The 13,367-nt window shown below is 38.8% G+C and overlaps 1 pseudogene; it reads right to left on the bottom strand.

The window, feature by feature from the left end:
* Positions 1 to 5,641: 5,641 nt before the first annotated feature.
* On the bottom strand, positions 5,642 to 6,097 carry LOC130919517 (tetraspanin-2-like; annotated as a pseudogene).
* Positions 6,098 to 13,367: the final 7,270 nt, after the last annotated feature.

The raw sequence follows: 13,367 nt of genomic DNA, 5'->3' as shown, positions 1-13,367 counted from the left end.
TAATTAAAAACCTCTGCAAAAGATTCCTGAGGCTTTTAAAAACTCCCAGCCTGTTTCATTACTCAAAATCCCAATCATGGGTAAGACTGCCGACCTGACTGCTGTCCAGAAGGCCATCATTGACACCGTCAAGCAAGAGGCTAAAACACAGAAAGAAATTTCTGAGCGAATAGGCCCTTCCCAGAGTCCTATATCAAGGCACCTCAGTAGGAAGTCTGTGGGAAGGAAAAAGTGCACAACCAGAAGAGGTGACCGCACCCTGAGAAAAATTTTGGAGAAGGGCCGATTCCAGACCTTGGGGGACCTGCAGAAACAGTGGACTGAGTCTGGAGTAAAAACATCCAGAGCCACCGTGCACAGGCGTGTGCTGGAAATGGGCTACAGGTCGCGCATTCCCCAGGTCATGCCACTGTTGAACCTGAAACAGCGGCAAAAGTGCCTGACCTGGGCTACAGAGAAGCAGCACTGGACTGTTGCTCAGTGGTCCAAAGTACATTTTTCAGATGAAAGCAAGTTTTGCATGTCATTCGGAAATCAAGGTGCCAGAGTTTGGAGGAAGACTGGGGAAAAGGAAATGCCAAAATGCCTGAAGTCCAGTGTCAAGTACGCAGAGTCAGTGATGGTCTGGGGTGCCATGTCAGCTGCTGGTGTCGGTCTACTGTGTTTTATCAAGGGCAGGGTCAATGCAGCTAAATGTCAGGAAATTTTGGAGCACTTCATGCTTCCATCTGCTGAAAAGGTTTATGGAGATGAAGATTTCATTTTTCAGCATGACCTAGCACCTGCTCACAGTGCCAAAACCACTGGTAAATGGTTTACTGAGCATGGCATTAATGTGCTCAATTGGCCTGCCAACTCTCCTGACCTGAACCCCATTGAGAATCAGTGGGATATTGTGAAGAGGAAGTTGAGAGACACCAGACCCAACACTGTGGATGAGCTTAAGGCCGCTATCGAAGCGTCCTGGGCCTCCATAACACCTCACCAGTGCCACAGGCTGATTGCCTCCATGCCACTCCGTATTGAAGCAGTCATTTCTGCAAAAGGATTCCCAACCAAGTATGGAATGCATAGCTGATATAATTAATTGAAGGTTGACTTTTTTTTGTGTTAAAAAAATACTTTTTTTGTATTGGTCGGATGAAATATGCTAATTTTTTGAGATAGGGATTTTTGTTTTTTTCTTGACTTTTTTGCCAAAATCATCAATATTAAAACAACAAAAGGCTTGAACTACTTCAGTTGTGTGCAATGAATCTAAAATATACGAAAGTGTAATGTTTATCAGTACATTACAGAAAATAATGAACTCTATCACAATATGCTAACTTTTTTAGAAAGACACATCACCGATTTTTTTTTTTTTTTTTTTTAATACATATGGCACACCTTATTTCAATTTGCTGCATTTTTTTTCACTCATGAATTTATTCATTAAGTGCCTTGTGATTGATTGGCAACTGATTCATTGTGTATCCCTCCTACTGGACATAATTAGCTGGGATAGGCTCCTGCGACCCGATTGTGAAGATAAACTGAGCGGAAGATGTACTGTATGTGAATTCCTTTGTTATTTGTTTTATTGTTTTATTCATGGGTTTGATTAATTGTGGCAAGTGTCATGAGCACTTTACTAGAGCTGTATAACACAATTATGCTATGTTCCATGTCATTAAACACATCCAAAATTCATACTTAAGGTGCACATGATTATAAGGTGCACTATTATTTTCGGGAATTAATAAAGTACTTCAAGTTGCTCTTATAGTCCAAAAAATGCAGGTATTTTAAAAAAGAATATTATTCCAAGTATTGTGTGTTTCACGTATATGTGCATTTGCACCATAACCTTCTCCATTCAGTTTTTCTGAATTGCCTGCTCTCCCGGTATTTGCTGTCTGTCTCGCTCTGTCAACATCTCAGCTTGTGAGGTCTCCAGTTACCGTGCCTGCTCGCTAGTTCAATTTGGCTATGAGCCATAACTCTAGCAAAGTAGGATTTTTTTTTTCATCAACAGACATTGGGTCTGTCATGGGCATAAAACGTACAGGTGTAAATAATAATACTAACGATGGGCCCCAAGTCAATTAAACGGAGCTGCAAGGCGTGACAGTACTCAGCGAACACGCACAATAGCAATAACCTAAAGCTCTAACCAAACACCTGTATGGAATCCAGCCATCACTAATATAGTTAATCATCATCCCACATATAGGTTCCTTGCTTGGATAGAAAAAATGTCCATAGTGAAATAAATTCAATATCTAATAATTCATGATTATTGACTACCTGCACTCAAATCAATTTTATTATAATAATTGGGCAGGGCTGGTGGGGAAAATAAATGAGAAATACTAGCCTAAGTCAACTAAAAAATAGATCAATACGATATCTGCTGTGAGTCTGCATAATTTCTTTGGAGGTAACTTCCTAGGCTTCTGCCCCTCTGTCTGTATGATAACCACTACCAAAAGCGGGAGGAGGGTTTGTTTTTCATAATGTGATAATGACATCATTATATGGAAACGTCAGATCATTGAACCAAAAGTTAATTTGCTTGCTTGGTTGAATTACTGTATATATCCACTTCATGCTTTATAATTGAAATAAAATATACCGTATTTTCTGCACTATAGAGTGCACCACATACCACACAGCCCAGATTTCTAAAAATTTAAGAAAAAAATCATTGAGGGAGCGACACAACATGTCTCACTCGTCTTTTCTGAGGCAGTCTGAAAGTTAAAAGGCTTAACTTAAAAAAGAAAAACAAGTCACTGCATATACAAAGAAGGAAAAAAATCCACTTTACCTTGACCTCAAAGCTTACGGTGGCAAAATCCTCTTCAATTAACTCATGGTAGGCTTTTTTATTAACTCAGGAGCACAAGTAGAAAAACTTGGTGTCAGGATTAGCGATTAGCCAGCATAGAATAGGATGCCAACATACTCACACTCACAAGGGATTCACAAAAATACTGGGTTTTACGCCACATGGCTGATTTGTGTACACTCCACTCCTCCCCTCCCCATCACTTATCTTTCTGACCCCCCCAACCCTCCTCTCTCTCCTTGGTCATCAGGCCCCCCACATGGTGTCAACCCAAAATACAACTAGCTAATGATAGTATCAACATATTCATAGTTAGGTAGGCGTTCATGTATTTCTTGTTGTTTGTTCTTCTCTCTCTCTCTCCTTCTTTTCTTCTGTCCCACCATAACCCTTTCCTATTTGCTGCTTTCTCCTAATAAACGAGGCATGTTGAATGATCACAATGGGAGTATGTGATACTCCCATGTGATACATTAAAACTGTTCGGACCAATCGGACACTCAGATTTCCATTTTCCATGTCAAGCAGCTAAACAGGACAGGTAAAAAATATATTATAAGAGCGGCAAAGCGTGAGTGAATTGGCCGCGGAGGGGCGAGTCCCAAGATAGAAACTCCTCCAATAGCAAAGGTGCTGGTGTCGTCAAGTCAAGGAAGCAGAAACCTTGATAAATGTGCTTTCTTGAAGCTTCCCTAGCTTTGGGACACTCGGAAGGTGGCTCTTACACCTTGTTGTTAAGCCAAATGATATTTCAATGTGCGTTTGTGTGTGTAGTTCACAAACAACAACAAAAACTATTCATATTCTTGGTGAAACTAGTAAAGCTCATTTAATATCACTCATGCTTACAACTAGTGTTGCACCGATACCATTTTTTGGCCCCGATACCGATACCTGGCTGTGCAGTATCGGCCGATACCGATACCATACCGATCCCCCCCTTTTATATATATATAACTCAAGGCTACCAGCTATCAGCGCTAGCATAGAAGTTGTTGTAGCACATTGTAACCATTCGTACTTTTTAAATATGTCAAAACGCCCACGGCTAGCCTTAAACTGTTCTTCTGAAATTTTACCAAGATTCATTCAGAGACTTCGTCGACAATAAAGTCCTCTTTTGAATTTGTTCTTTTGTATCAGTACCTAACATCAGGCCCAATTAATCTATAAAATCCTCAGAGTTTTTGAAGCGGCCGGCAAGCTTTGCAGCCGAGATTTCTAATAGTCCTTGCAGCCTAGATAAATGGTTCTTTTGTAATGGTCTTAACAAAGAGGTGGTATTTACTTGGCAAAAGATCACCTTCACACAAACAGAGTTTTTGGAATGCTACCACAAAACGAATGATGCATTTATGTTAGCAAACAGGAGAACTTAAAATTGTTGTCAACTTGTCAAAATAGAACACCTGCGCATGTAGTTAGAAACTATGAAAGCTTCATCGTGATACGCCTGACCGAGGAGCGAAATTTTATGAAAATAAAAGGCTTATTTTCAAAAAAATATTCTTATGAGGAAAATTGAAGCCTGCTCCCCCACCTCTCCCAATGTGCAGGTGCAGGTTTTGTTATGAAGCAGCATAACATAAAACATAAAAAAGCTGCTTCATAACAAAACCTGCACAGTTCAAATGGAAAAGGGAAAAAAAGTAGTGGCTTATGGTCCAAAAATTATGATAAATAATACTGTAACTCTTCAAAACTTTTAATGATCAATCTTAGTTGATGAAGGCAGTTTCAAATTTAGTGGAAACTCCTTTCTCCTTGTTTAAGGAAATTGAGACTCTTGAGAGCAATCTCTCAATGTTTTTAGGAGTGAAAAGCGAGGAACAATGCAATTAGGAGACTTGAGATGAGTATGGCGTTATATTTGTGCCACTATTCTGAGCGAGCAATGAGATTTTGAGCCCAGAAAAATCCCGGGCTAGCTGCCTTGCCTGCCAGCGCACCCACTTGAAGGCATTGGAAGGGAGGTTTCCAAACACCACACACAACCAACCTGTGTGCACCCGTTACACTCACCCCTGAAACCTTCACTGCCAATCCGGGTCACGGCACCAATGTAACCGGTGTTTGCATTGAACCGTGCCGCGATCTGATCCCCCTCGTCCAGGTTAGACTCGTACCCGCGCCGCACGACGCGTCGACACGGCAGGCGGATGCGTTGACCACGGTCAGAGCACTCACCTGCCGTGCATTCATTCATTTATTCATTCGTTCATTCGTTCAGAATATGGGTTATTCTGTTGATAGCCTTTTAGAGTATATTTCTGAACCCTGGTGCTATTTATCAAGTACCAGGCCGCTGATTTTTGCTTAGCCTGTAATAAGACAAAATTCCTTATCTAAATATTCAAAAAAAAAAAGAAAAAATGAATTGGGTACAAAATAATTTAAATATGTCTTTTTAGCCAAGTTAAAAATGTTATTCCTGTTTGAAAAGACTTGCCAATTGTTGGCTTTGAGTTTGCACTCAATAAAGATGGTTAATAAGCACGTCGTGCCAAAACGTTACCCTATTCCCTCCCTTACTAAGAAAACGACCTGGAAGGTCTGTGGGTTAAAATTTGTTGTTGCCAAATTGTCACCGGGGAACACAATATGAAAGATGATATGGGGCAACATAATATGACTTTAAATGTTATTGACTAAGTCCCATTAGCATGGTATTAATTTGGGGAAAAAGACTGAGAAAATGGAGATCCATATGTGGAACAGCTGGGATCTCGTGCTGTTTCCTGGTTGACTTGGCAGATGACCAATGTGTGTTGTGGTGTGTGTTCAGTCTTTCTAGGCTGGCGGTCTAGTTCAGATTACCTCTCTACTTCTGCGTACAGGACAGCAAAGCACCATACTCAAGATCATCCCGATGATCATGATCCCAGAGATGCAGATACCAACGTACCTAATGATGTCAATTTTACTGTTGAAAAATCTTTGACACCTGTTTCACAGAACTTTGTACCTAATTCTTGATCGGGGCAGTTGTTTGCCAGCGTCCCACAAGAGCTCATTACTTTCTGGTACGAGATAATGAATGTGCTGTTATTAGTTTCACTGTAAGTTGTTGCAAAGAAGTTTTGAACGTCTTCGATTATCTTGTCTTTGTGTAAGAATCCAAACACACCTGCTGCCACCTTAGCTCCCAAAGATGATCAGACAGGTAAAGAATGAACCTAGCAGACACTGAGATTCTCGAACAGCTCCACAGTAGCCAAAGAAACCCACCAACATCACCAGACTCCCAGCTCCAATTAGGATATAAACACCACAGAACAAAGGATCCCATCAACTCTTTTATTAGGAGAAATATAACAGCTATAACAAATCTGTTTTATCTGTTTAATGTTTTAAACGGACTTATCTTCATCTGAATTTAATTATCTTCGTACACGTTCTGTATCATTGATAGTTAGTTTAAATGTTCCTGTTGCACTGCTTTAAATATGTCTTTTTTCCTGCAATGAAAACTGCTAAAACACGAACAGATCCAACGCAAGATTTGAATCAGATATAGACCTATTAACCACCACACTACCAATGGATTGCTTGTGTTGAATCAGCTATTCGTTTTTCATCATTATGTGATGTACCTCGGTGAGATTTCAGAATAGCTGTAGCCTATTCAAGCAGAATTTGAGGCGGAAGGTGGCATACACTAAAATTCCTTCTATTTGGACTTAAATTGCAAGATGGATGTATGGATAGATGTTTTTTCTATTTACAGCCAAACTACTTTGGTTTATTAAAAAAAAAAAAATACTTTTTAATATTAAAATTTAATATATAATATAATATAAAACAATATAATATAATATAATATAATATAATATAATATAATATAATATAATATAATATAATATAATATAATATAATATAATATAATATAATATAATATAATATAATCAGAGGTGCACATAAGTGGTCCGCATGCGCGCATGTGTACTGGACGTAGACAAATGCGTTGACCCTCAACGGCTTCAATACGCTTTTGCGTACCGATGGCTGACCACTGTATTTGCGGCGGACACGAGAAAATCTATTCTCAAAATGTCAAAGAGGCAGGTCCGACTGAATAATTATTTCCGTGTTCCCCCACACCCGTCAAAAGACAGACAGACGACCAGTGTTGTTAATAACGGCGTTACAATATAACGGCGTTACTAACGGCGTTATTTTTTTCAGTAATGAGTAATCTAATTAATTGCTTTTCTTATCTTGGCAACGCCGCTACCTTTACTGAGGCAGGAAAGGCGTGCGTTACTATGCGTTACTAAGTTGGTTGAATAAAAAAAAGTCTGAGAGAAACGGACTCACGGAGACGAGAGAGCAGAGCAGGAGTGGGAAAGACGCCGTTGCAACCGCGATGCTAGGTGGCTCCAATAATACCTGACTGTAGCCATAGCCGACAAACTACGCCCACATGACACGGTAGATATCATATTATAGAACTAGATGCAATTGACAGACACAGCTGCATTGGCAACATGTTTTAATGACTACATGCATTAGTAAACAGCCGCCATCTTAAAGCAGTAGACCTCTCAGGAAGGCTCTGATGTAGAGATCCTTCATAGCGAACCTATGTAACTTTTTTTTTTTTTTTCTTTAAATCTAAAATGCTCCTAAATCGGCAAAATCTTAACTTAAATCTATCTTTAAATGATGAAACAGTTTTAAAACTTACACATGTTTAAAGTAGACAGAAGGAAACTAATGAAATAACGGGAGCAATTTTAACAACTTTAACGGTTGATTCACAACTTTAAATGACTTCCACACATAGCAAAGGTTACTATCTAGTTACCGCAATACCCTTGTGTCTAGTTAAGTGGAGGGTAAAGAATTGGGCTAGGGCCAATTGTCCCCCAAACCCTTTAAACTTCACATTGCGTGACCTGTTTTTGTTTTTTGTTTTCTTGAGAAAAAAAAAAGAAAATTACCACTAGTTACTTTTCCAAGTAACTAATTACTCTTACATTCAGGTAACTGAGTTACTAACGCAATTACTTTTTGGGAGAAGTACTTTGTAACTGTAATTAATTACTTTTTTAAAGTAAAATTAACAACACTGCAGACGACCGAGACGTCACCAGAGCTACCGAAAAAAGGACTTTTGCTGAAAAGTGGCTGCAGGAGGTACCATGGCTAGAAGCAAATGATGCTCTCATGGAAATGTGGTGCTAAACTTGCCGTGAGAATCTCAATGTCGCTGATAAGAGCAGCGCATTTAATGTAGGGTCAAAGAATTTCAGCCATCCAAACTTTGAAAATCACGAAAAAAACAGAGCATGATGGCAATTAAGCAAACTATTGATGCCAGACAGGACCCTACTCGCCCTATGGACAAGTGGCGGAATAAAATTAATAAAGAACAACGCCATGCAGTGACAAACGTGTTTTTGCTCGCATTTCACAAAGCTAAACATGCACGTTCAATGAGCTCTTAAGAGGTCGATATCCCACTTTTACAAAGGCTTGGAGTTAATGTGGGAGGCAAAAAAAATATGCGTACCCCTGTATATGTCTTTACATTTCACTTCAGAGTAATGGCAATTTTGTTGTGCCAGTTGATGTGAATGAAGTGTTAATTGTTAATAAAATTAATTTAAGGTAATTGGCTCCAAGTAAAGCTTGTCATAATTTTATCGCATCAGGCGGGTCGGCTCTTAAGCTCAATGACGACCAAGTCGCATCTCCCGGTCCTCCTCTGAGAACCTGGGCAAAAAAATTATGTGCATCCCTGAATATAATATAATTTTTTAATGATCTGTACTGGTTTAACTTTTCTATCCGTATGTTTTAGTGAAGTCTACCTATACTCACTTGAAAAAGAAGCTTGTGAAGCTTTAAATCACAGTGCACACGATAAAAAGAGAAAATCTGTCATCTTATATTGAAAGTGAAAACATGTATGAGCTGCATTCCATTGTGTAAGATTGCAATGTGCACAAAAGAGAGGTTTAGCTCTTTGATTGATTACCCAGCTGCCTTTCAGCACCTTTACACTACCACATCTATTTCTTGCTTGTCTGCACGCCCACCTCAACTTACACATGCGTACATAGGCCATTCAGGGGGTGACAGAGGCACAGCTAACAGCATATTAGCCACCTGTGGGCAAGCCAAGTGCTGTGTAAATCCCAGAGGAGAGGGGGGATGATCTGAGCTGCCCTGTCGGACCTAATCCTGGAGGACACCTAATCTCCACAATCTTCCACAGATCCGGAACCATCACTCTCCAGACTGAGAGTGATAATTCTAAAAGCAATGCCATGACAAGATGAGTACAATCAATCTTTAAGAAATTTAGACTCACTGTATGCATTGATGAAGACTCACTGACGTTGGCCCACATTGTGATCAATAGAGTGAGGAGCCTTGCCTTTTTAAAATTGATATTTATCTGTTAAGGACAGTAGATAATGTGAACTATGTGGACAATGTGAACTTGACAGTATAATACAACAGCATACATTCGAGAGGTACAACAATAGCATAAGATCCTGTTATGTGTTCTTTAGTTTTTTTGTTATTGTATATCGCGATTTATTCTCTAATAATACAAATAAGCTTCAATGGCAAATTTGATTGGCTAGAAAGGTTTCTAGTATTGCCTGAACAATGGGGAAAGTTTGGATGGTGTGTAAAATCCGGTTGAGCTAAGTCAGTCTAACAGCTGGTAGTTAAACTTGCACAAGGAAATTACTCAAAAACTAACACCATACAATTGAATTTATTCATGAATAATATATTCATTCACTTTCCCATTCACATTGTTTTACACTTTGCTGTGTAATATACCTGTATGGAAAATAAAAAAAAAAAAGAAATTAACTCACCATATGGTCAAGTGCAATGCAGTTGGCATTGATTTTATCTACAGTATCTATTGTATTATACATATTGTATACAAAATATTTTGTTTTAAATCCGCAAAGACATTCACCAGAGCTAACTATTTACCAGCCTGGAATAAACTGAATAAATCTAAAAATTCTTAGATGAAAATTACTTGTGCCCTGCAGTGCAGAATACATTTGGACATGTTTCATAGGGGACAAACTTTTAAATACATGATATAATGTTGTTACAGCTGTAACAACTCATTTACAATATGTTGATGTTTTCACTACACTCTCTAATTGTGGTTGTTGAGCAGTTTCCTGTTCATAACTTAGTGTGGGTTCAAAAGTGTGTCCTTGACCCGTAACCTTGCCTTTTACATACAGATGTGGACGGGAGAGGGTGTGGATGTAGCGCAACAATAAATAATACATTTGTCTGGATATAAAGCTTATTTAGTCATGCCTCCAATACTGAATCAGATATGTTGGGCAAGGACAGACGTATAATAACTCTATTGGCTTCTTCTGAAGGACATCAAAACACATTCCTTTGGTTTAAACATCTGGTAAAGTGACTGGTCAGAGGCTGAGTGGGGAGTCTGTTTTTATTGGAACAAGGACCTTTCTGTGGAAGTGGATCTGAGCTACATCTCCACCCCAAATGCAGTTACTCGTATCCAAATGTTAGCACTGTAATAGCATGGCTGCTCTTCAAATAGCACTTAAAAGGTGATGGTGGTGTGGGGGGAAAAAAAACAAGCAATTAGCATTTTCCAAGTACCACTCAGACAGCTGAAGTGCTAATAAACAATTCTATGATCCATTAATCTGGATCTTGCCTGCACATGACTGTTATCACAAAGTGGCGCTTGAATTCCTGTGGCACCATCAGAAGTTGTAATGAGACAATGGCATTAATCAGACAAAAGTAAGTGTGAGGTGTGAATTCACTAGTTGGCAGTCCATTAAGTAAAAGCCAATTAGGTGACAGAGTAATTTTTCCCCCCTCTCTGTGCCATGGATAGTCTTATTGTGAACATTTTATGCATTTAAGGGTCAAAGACAAATCAAAATGGCTACAGCAACCATTTTGGAACATCTGAAAAGGCTTTGCCTCCTCTAATCATTTTGTCATTCATGCAGCAATGAGCTTCGCTTGAAGACAATATAAATTTACAAGATGAGGGAAAAAAAAAATAAGATGTGCTATGTGGTAGATGTCGGTACACAGTCCGAAAATATCAAACATCATTGACCTGCGACCTCATCAATGTTCCTCTGGATGAAAGAACAACAAAATTTCAGATATTAAAGTGCTTTGGAAAAACTTTTTTCCATTATCTTGTGCTACACTTTTTTTTTTTTAATTCACCACGGGGCAAAGCCTAAGGATGATAGTGTTCTGGTGCAGGCTTGCCTGTGTTTGCTAAATATTCTATCAATCTAGTGAGTATGCTATTGCTCTGCTCTTATTCTAAAATGACTCTGATATCCACTTTCCTATTGGATGAATCATCTGAAATCACAGCAATGTTGCTGCCCAGGCGATTTTTTTTTTAAGGCATAACATTCTGACACTGCCCCGTTGCATACACATTGAATAGGTTTGCTGAAGTAGCATTGCACCCTAATATTGGACTGTAAAAAGTCTCTAATGACTATGTGCTTTTGTCTATCAATAAAAGGCTTTGAACATCACCATTTTCCTTCCATATTACCTGTGAAAATAAAAAAAGTCGAGGCAAAGATAGCCGGAGTTGACTTTCTCTTTTTACAGTTTTTAAGAAAAAGCTCCTTCTCCGGGGCGGCCACCCCGAATTTATATTCATATACCGGTATTAGCTTATATTGTTCCTATGCAAATGAGCTCACGAGTTCATCCCAGCCTCTGAGGCTGAACCATGAAATCCTACGTGGTTGAAAAATACAAAGTGTAAACAATACATTCCAATGTCTCTCTTATATATTTGAGGAGGAGAGTTCAAATGTTTACTGAAAGAATAAGGTGTGAAGATAAGCCTGAAGTACGGTGGCCGAGAGGTGAGAGAGTAACATGAGTAACTGCAATGAATTAATATGTGTAATTGTACACATGAAAATATTCCTTTTCACCTGCTACTGAAACATGAACACCTTGATGAATGATTGTTATAAAATATACACAATATGTTTGCCTTGACTTTCATCATGTCCCTCCTAGTCGAGCAGTAGATGGTAAAATGGTCTGAAGATGACAGTATGGTAACTATTGATGTGATTGAAAAGAAGTGGATGAAGTGGAAAAAGTGGTTGAAGTTTAAATTAAAACTGTAATAGCCTTGCCAGAATTCTTAGTTACTGTCATTTAAAAGGCATAGATGAAAAAGTATTTTTTTTATGTTTGCGAAAAGTGCAATTGAGTGGCATTGAACAGTTAGTATAAGACATAGTCTGGTATCAGATGGTGACAGTACGATAACCCATATGTTAAATATTACAACATTTGTATATGATTTATTTTAAATCTGTATGTAAAGCAACAGTGAAAGATTAAATTTGAACACAATTAAACTTGTATAAGTTTAATATTTATTACAACAATATACAGTTTGACTTTGGGGTTGCATACATTATCCTAAGAAGGAAAATGTAATGTCAAATAAAAATATACAATACGTATCATGATAGTGATGGCCATCTTCTCAAATTAGTACTTTCCTATCAACAAGACAGTAAAATGGGATTTGGTGTTTAATTTGTCTGCGTGGGGTAGGGAGTAAACCTGAACGATATATCGTTTAGACATCGCCATCGCGATGTGCGCATGCGTGATAGTCCCATTGCAAACACGTGCGATAGTTTTTTTTTGTTTTTTTTTTAATCCACATACACCTTGCTCTCTGCTCTGCGCACGGACTCACACCCTCCCTCTCCCAGCCCTTTGTTCCTCACAGTCACTGCAGCACTTGCTTATTAAAGTTAACAATGCTCGTTGTCTTTGATCTTGCCAAGAAGCGGACTTCAAAGCGGAGTAATGTGTCAATCATCGTTTAACTTGTTAAACAGTTTCTGCAAGGAAGCCGCGCTGGAATGAATGTGTGTGTGTGTGTGTGTGTGTGTGTGTGTGTGTGTGTGTGTGTGTGTGTGTGTGTGTGTGTGTGTGTGTGTGTGTGTGTGTGTGTGTGTGTGTGTGTGTGTAGAGACGTTGGAGACACATAAAATAAATGCCAGAAGTGATCATGAGGAGTTTGAAATTTCTAAATGTCATTCCAAGAGTCACAGCTAAGGTAGATAAACAGAAGCATTTAATAAAGCCAAACATTTTTCTACTACAGTACTTTATTCTTGTTCAAAAATGATTTGGTTGGACAGTTATGTTTAAAACTGATCATAATTATGACATTTGAAGGGGGAGGGGGCGTGCTAATTCGTGGTTTTTCACTTATCGTGGCGGCTTCTGGTCCCCGTTAACCACGAAAAACAAGGGATCACTGTACACTGTGGGGATGGTGAGTCATCCAGAGTCTTTCCAAACAGCTATTCAAGTCATCTAGTGAAAATTTCTTCCAAAAAAAAAGTATATATATATTTTTTTAATATCGCAATATAATATCGCAATATATCGCAAACCCCGAAAAATCGCCACAATAGTTTTTTCCAGTATCGTTCAGGCCTAGTATGGAGCACATAAAGGTTTCACACTGCCA

This window comes from Corythoichthys intestinalis, chromosome 7, assembly GCF_030265065.1.
Source record: "Corythoichthys intestinalis isolate RoL2023-P3 chromosome 7, ASM3026506v1, whole genome shotgun sequence".
NCBI classification, from domain to species: Eukaryota; Metazoa; Chordata; class Actinopteri; order Syngnathiformes; family Syngnathidae; genus Corythoichthys; species Corythoichthys intestinalis.
The sequence above is the reverse complement of the archived record's forward strand: the minus strand, read 5'-3'. Positions and strand labels throughout refer to the sequence as shown.